Below are 6,183 nucleotides of genomic sequence, written 5' to 3' on the forward strand. Positions count from 1 at the left end.
GGTTTGGGAACTCCAGAGGATCAGGAGGGTTTGGGAACACTCACAGGGGTTTGGGAATGCTCAGAGGGAACATTGACCTGTCCAGGGCTGACTGGAGCAGGAATTCAGGAATTCAGAATGGTCAAAGGGAACATTGACCCATCCAGGGCCGACTGCCAAAGGGAATTTGGGAATTCAGGGGGTTTGGGAGCACTCAGGACATTCGTTCCCAGGGATCAGCCCCGGGACTCAGGGGTGCCGGGGGCGCGGGACCCTCCATGGTGAAGGTTTTGCCGCTGCCCCCAGGCGAAGATGCACACCGGGTACCCGGCCAGGGCCGGCTGGGAAAGAGAATTCCAGAATTCAGGGGGATTTAGGAACACTTGGAGGGGGTTGGGATGGTCAGATGGAACACTGACCCGTCCAGAGCTGACTGGGGAAAGAGAATTCCAGAATTCAGAGGGTTTGGGATGGGCAGGAGGGGTTTGGGATGGTCAGAGGGAACACTGACCTGTCCAGGGCCGACTGGGAACGGGAATTTGGGAATACAGGGGTGTTTGGGAATGGTCAGAGGGGTTTGGGAACACTCAGAGGGAACATCGACCTGTCCAGGGGTGACTGGGAACGGGAATTCCAGAATTCAGGGGGATTTGGGAAGGCTCAGAGGGGTTTGGGAATGGTCAGAGGGAGGAACATTGACCCATCCAGGGCTGACTGCCAAAGGGAATTCGGGGGGTTTGGGAATGGTCAGAGGGGTTTGGGAACACGCACAGGGAACACTGACCTGTCCAGAGCCAACTGGGAAAGAGAATTCCAGAATTCAGGGGGATTCGGAGAGGCTCAGAGGGGTTTGGGATGGGCAAAAGGAAAATTGACCCATCCAGGGCCAACTGCCAAAGGGAATTCGGGATTGGGAACGGTCAGAGGGGTTTGGGAATTCCAGAGGATCAGCAGGGTTTGGGAATGCTCACAGGGATTTGGGAATGCTCAGAGGGAACAGTGAGCCGTCCAGGGCTGACCGGGAAAGAGAATTCCAGAATTCAGGGGGGTTTGGGAACGGGAATTTCGGAATTGGGAACAGGCAGAGGGAACATTGACCCGTCCAGCTCTGACTGCAACAGGAATTTGGGATTTGGAATGAGCAGGGGGGTTTGGGAATTTGGGAATTCAGGGGGTTTGGGAACGCTCAGAAGGATTTCGGAACACTCAAAGGGATTTGGGATTCTCAGAAAGATTTGGGAATGCTCGGGGGGGGTTGGGAATGGTCAGGGGGATTTGGGACGCTCAGAAAGATTTGGGATTCTCGGGATTTGGGAATGGATCTCCCTGAGGATCTCCTGCTGGGAGGCCCCGGGTGGGATTTGGGGCTGGGTTTGGGTGGAATTTGGGGGAAATGGAGCCGGATTTGGGTGGAATTTGGGGGTTTTTGGGGCCCCCACCCGGACCTTGAGCTGGATCACCTGCAAGATCTCCTGCTGGGATTTGGGGCTGGGTTTGGGGCTGGATTTTGGGGTTTTTGGGGCGCGCACCTGCACGAGCAGCTGGATCTCCGGGTGGGATTTGGGGCTGGGTTTGGGGCTGGATTTGGGCAGAATTTTGGGGTTTTTGGGGCGCGCACCTGCACGAGCAGCTGGATCTCCGGGTGGGATTTGGGGCTGGGTTTGGGGCTGGATTTGGGCAGAATTTTGGGGTTTTTGGGGCGCGCACCTGCACGAGCAGCTGGATCTCCCTGAAGATCTCCTGCTGCGAGGCGCCGGGCGGGAAGACGCGGTCGAAGCTGAAGTCGTAGCGCAGCTCCGCGCGCCGCTCCCGGCCCACCTGCGACTGCGGCGCGGCAACGCCGCGGGTGGGGCAAAACACGGGAAATTGGGCAAAAAAACGGCATTTGGGGTAAATGAAATGGGATCTGGGACAAAACAAAAGGGATTTGGGGCAAAAAGAAATGGCTTTGGGAGGAGAAAAAGGGGTTTTGGGGAGGAAAAAGGGTTTTTTGGGGGGAAAAAGTGATTTTTTTTGTTGTTGTTTTTTTTTTTTCTCCCCCAGTTTGGGGGAAAATCACTGGTTTTTCAGCCCCCAAAATTAAATTTCTTTTTTTTGGGGAGAAAAGGTCAGGTTTGGGGGAAAAATAGAAGAAATTTAGGAGGAATGGGTTTGGGAGGGCAAAAAGCATTTTAACAGAAAAATGTTGTGGGGAAGGGAAAAAAAGGATTTTGGTTTGGAAAGGAGTTTGGGGTTTTTTGAGAAAAAGGAGATTTGAGGAGAAAAGGGGATTTGGGGAAAAATGGGAATTTGGGGAGGGGAAAGGAGATTTTTGGGGGGGAATCAGGGATTTTTGGGGGAAAAAAGCCATTTTTGAGGGAATGAAGGCCATTTTTGAGAAGGTAAAAAAAGGGAATTTTTAGGAAATCAGGAAGGGTTTTTTCCTTTTTTTTAAGGAAAAAGTCCATTTTTGAAGGGAAAAGGCCATTTTTGAAGGGAAAAGGCCATTTTTGAGGCTGGAAAAAAGGGGATTTTTAGGAAATCAGGATTAGTGAGGGGAAAAGGCAATTTCTGAGAGGGGAAAAGGCGATTTTTAAGGGCGGAATAAAGGAATTTTTGGGGAATCAGGGATTTTTGGGGGAAAAAGGCCATTTTTGAGGGAATGAAGGCCATTTTTGAGAAGGTAAAAAAGGGAATTTTTAGGAAATCAGGGAGGGTTTTTTCCTTTTTTTGAAGGAAAAAGTCCATTTTTGAGGGCGGGGAAAAGGCATTTTTTGGAAATCAGGGAGTTTTGAAGGCAAAAGGCAATTTTTGAAGGAAAAATGCCATTTTTGAAGGAAAAAAGCAATTTTAATTTTTGAAGGAAAAAGGCAATTTTTGAAGGGAAAGGCCATTTTTGAAGGGAAAATGCCATTAGGAAAATGGTAATTTTTGAAGCAAAATGGTAATTTTTGAAGCAAAATGGTAATTTTTGAAGGCAAAAGGCCGTTTTTGAAGCGAAAAGGCCATTTTTGAAGGGAAAAGGCCATTTTTGAGGATGGAGAACAGGCATTTTTTGGAAATCAGGGGTTTTTGAGGGGAAAAGGCCATTTTTGCAGGAAAAAAGCCATTTTTGAAGGAAAAAGGCCATTTTTGGGGCAGGGAAAAGGTATTTTTGGAAATTAGGGATTTTTGAAGGAAAAAGGCCATTTTTGGGGCAGGGAAAAGGGATTTTTGGAAATTAGGGATTTTTGAAGGAAGAAGGCCATTTTTGAGGGTGGGGAAAATGCATTTTTTTGGAAATCAGGGAGTTTTGAAGGCAAAAGGCCGTTTTTGAAGGCAAAAGGCTGTGTTTGAAGGCAAAAGGCCGTTTTTGAAGGCAAAAGGCCGTTTCTGAAGGCAAAAGGCTGTTTTTGAAGGCAAAAGGCTGTGTTTGAAGGCAAAAGGCAATTTTTGAAGGCAAAAGGCCGTTTCTGAAGGCAAAAGGCCGTTTTTGAAGGCAAAAGGCCGTTTTTGAAGGCAAAAGGCCGTTTCTGAGGGACACAAGGAGGCACGGCTGTCCCTCTGGGGGCACTCACGTCGTCGGGGCGGGTGAGCACCAGGCTGCGCGCGTCCTGCGGCGGGAAGTGCAGGTGGGGCATCCCCCGCTGGCGCTCCCGCTCCTCGGGCAGCAGCGGCCGCACGCGGCAGAACACGCGGATGTTCCCCTGCGGAACGGAAACGGAAATGGGATTGGGGCATTGAACTCGGAAACGGAAATGTAAATGGGATTGGCGCATTGAACTCGTGGCTGTGCCCCTGGGAAACGGAAATGTAAATGGGATTGGGGCACGGCATTCGTGGGTGTGCCCCTGGGAAATCATAAAATAAATGGGATTGGGGCACTGAACTCGTGGCTGTGCCCCTGGGAAACGGAAATGTAAATGGGATTGGGGCACTGGATTCGTGGGTGTGCCCCTGGGAAATCATAAAATAAATGGGATTGGGGCACTGAACTCGTGGGTGTGCCCCTGGGAAAACAAAAATAAATGGGATTGAGGCATTGAACTCGTGGCTGTGCCCCTGGGAAACGGAAATGTAAATGGGATTGGGGCACTGGATTCGTGGGTGTGCCCCTGGGAAATCATAAAATAAATGGGATTGGGGCACTGAACTCGTGGGTGTGCCCCTGGGAAAACAAAAATAAATGGGATTGAGGCATTGAACTCGTGGCTGTGCCCCTGGGAAACGGAAATGTAAATGGGATTGGGGCACTGGATTCGTGGGTGTGCCCCTGGGAAATCATAAAATAAATGGGATTGGGGCACTGAACTCGTGGGTGTGCCCCTGGGAAAACAAAAATAAATGGGATTGAGGCATTGAACTCGTGGGTGTGCCCCTGGGAAAACAAAAATAAATGGGATTGAGGCATTGAACTCGTGGGTGTGCCCCTGGGAAAACAAAAATAAACGGGATTGAGGCATTGAACTCGTGGCTGTGCCCCTGGGAAAACCCAAAATAAACGGGATTGAGGCATTGAACTCGTGGGTGTGCCCCTGGGAAAACCCAAAATTGGGATTGAGGCATTGAACTCGTGGGTGTGCCCCTGGGAAACAGAAATATAAATGGGATTGAGGTGTGGAATTAATGGGAGTTCCCCTGGGAAAATAAAAATATAAACAGGATTGAGGGGTGGGATTAATGGGGGTTCCCCTGGGAAAACCCAAAATTGGGGTTCAGGCATTGAATTCATGGGTGTTGCCCTGGAAAAACCAAAATTGGGATTGAGGTATGGAATTCATGGGTGTGCCCCTGGGAAACCATAAAATGGGATTGGGGGTGAGATTAATGGATGTGCCCCTGGGAAACAGAAACATAAATGGGATTGAGGGGTGGGATTAATGGGGGTTCCCCTGGGAAAACCCAAAATTGGGATTCAGGCATGGGACTTGTGGGTGTTCCCCTGGGAAAAGCAAAAATTGAGATTCAGGTATTGAATTCATGGATGTTGCCCCGAAAAACCCCCCAAAAATGGGGTTCAGGCATTGAATTCATGGGCGTTGCCCTGGGAAAACCAAAATTGGGATTGAGGTATGGAATTCATGGGTGTGCCCCTGGGAAACTAAAAATATAAACGGGATTGAGGCACTGAATTCATGGATGTTGCCCTGGAAAACCCCCAAAAATTGGGATTCAGTCATTGGGCCTGGTTCTGGGGGTCTGTCCCCTCAGGAACCGGGGCTCTCCCCTCACACAGAACACACAGATATTCCCCTGAAAAACCCCTTAAAAATCGTGATTCAGTCATTGGACCTTGTTCTGGGTCTCTCCCCCCTCAGGAACCAGGGGTCTCCCCTCACACAGAACACACAGATATTTCCCCAACAAAACTTCACAAAATTGGGATTCAGACCTCAGGGGCAGTCCTGTGGTTCTTCCCTCACACAGAAGATGCAAATATCTCCCTGGTAAAACCCGAAAAAGTTGTGATTTATTCACTGGGCCTGGTCCTGGGGGTCTCTCCCCTCAGGAACTGGGGCTCTGCCCTCACACAGAACACATAGATATTTCTCTGACAAAACCCCACAAAAATGGGATTCAGCCCTCAAGGGTAATCCCAGGATCTCCCCTCACACAGAACACACAGATATTCCTCTGGAAAAACCCTTAAAATCGAGATTCATTCATTGGGCCTGGCCCAGGGTGTCTCCCCCCTCAGGAACTGGGGGTCTCCCCTCACGCAGAACACGCAGATGTTTTCCTGGATAAACCCCACAAAATCAAAATTCAGCCCTCAGGGGACAGCCCTGGGGGCGGGGGGGGAGGTCTCTGTTCACACAGAACACACAGATATTCCCCTGGAAGCCCCAAAAATTGTGATTTAGTTGTTGGGTCTGGTTCTGGGGGTCTGTCCCGCCTCAGGAACCAGGGGTTCCTGAGAACACAGATATTTCCCCAACAAAACTCCACAAAAACAGGATTCAGCCCTCAGGGACAGTCCAGAGGGACTCCCCTCACAGAGATGATGTGGATATTTCCTTGAAAAACCCCCGAAAAATTGAGATTTAGGAATTGGGCCTGATCCCCGGTGTCTCGCCCCACAGGAACCAGGGGTCTGCTCTTACACAGAACACACAGATGTTTTCCTGAGAAAACCCCACAAAAAAGGGATTCACCCCTCAAGGCCTCCCCCCTCAGGAACTCTCCCACAGAACAGACCAACCCCCAGCGCCGTACCCGGAGCTCCTGGATGTCGTTGTGCAGGCG

At 50.1% G+C, this 6,183-nt stretch overlaps 1 long non-coding RNA gene across 1 annotated transcript; it reads right to left on the reverse strand.

The window, feature by feature from the left end:
- Positions 1–487: 487 nt before the first annotated feature.
- Positions 488–6,183, reverse strand: LOC115949322. Its single transcript, XR_004082842.1, has 4 exons — positions 6,154–6,183; positions 3,516–3,644; positions 1,687–1,803; positions 488–504 (listed from the first exon to the last, which is right to left on the reverse strand). It is a non-coding gene; the product is annotated as an uncharacterized LOC115949322 (long non-coding RNA).

This window comes from Geospiza fortis, unplaced genomic scaffold, assembly GCF_000277835.1.
Source record: "Geospiza fortis unplaced genomic scaffold, GeoFor_1.0 scaffold1618, whole genome shotgun sequence".
Taxonomy (NCBI): domain Eukaryota; kingdom Metazoa; phylum Chordata; class Aves; order Passeriformes; family Thraupidae; genus Geospiza; species Geospiza fortis.